Genomic DNA, 792 nt, shown 5'->3' on the forward strand with positions numbered 1-792 from the left:
GTGACTTTTTTTTTTTTTAATGTTTATAATTATTTTTGAGACAGAGACAGAACACGAGCAGGGGAGGGGCAGAGGGAGAGGGAGACACAGAATCCGAAGCAGGCTCCAGGCTCTGAGTCATCAGCACAGAGCCCAACGCGGGGCTCAAACTCACAAACCACGAGGTCATGACCTGAGCTGAGGCTGGATGCTCAACCGACTGAGCCACCCAGGTGCCCCGAGAATGACTTTTACATCAGCAATGGTGGGACTAAATCCTTGTCTCCTGTCTCCCAACCCAGAGCTCTTTCCAGTATATGACACTCCCCTATTTGTGGGTCGATTGATTTTAGCCATTAGTTGGTGTGCATATAAGGACGTGAGGTTGTAGGCATAATGAGGGAATTGTTTTTGCCCACAATTTATTTCCTGCCCGCAATCTATATACTTTGCATATCTTTTGTTCAGCATTTATAGAGTGCCTGTTATTGCCAAACATTACTCCAGGCATTGCTTTTCAGGTTTGTGGACTTTCCTAGGGTGCCCAGCATTTGAAAACAGGCTCCGAAGCTCCTGAGCCCCATGCCTGCAGCCATCCAAGCCCTTCTGGAGTGTCTTCCCCAAGTTCCCAATGCTAAGGTGTTAGATTTATTTCTGTCTTCCTCCTCCTGCAGAGGTAATCCCTGAGAATGGAAGTGGGTTAGAAACAGATTACTCTGATCCAGGGGCTTTGCCTTCTCCTCCCTGAATGTGGCATGGCCGGCGGGGGGGGGGGGGGGGGGCGGCGGAGAGGGGAAGTTACAAATAGCCTGA

The sequence above is a fragment of the Felis catus genome, chromosome E1 (assembly GCF_018350175.1).
Source record: "Felis catus isolate Fca126 chromosome E1, F.catus_Fca126_mat1.0, whole genome shotgun sequence".
NCBI lineage: Eukaryota > Metazoa > Chordata > Mammalia > Carnivora > Felidae > Felis > Felis catus.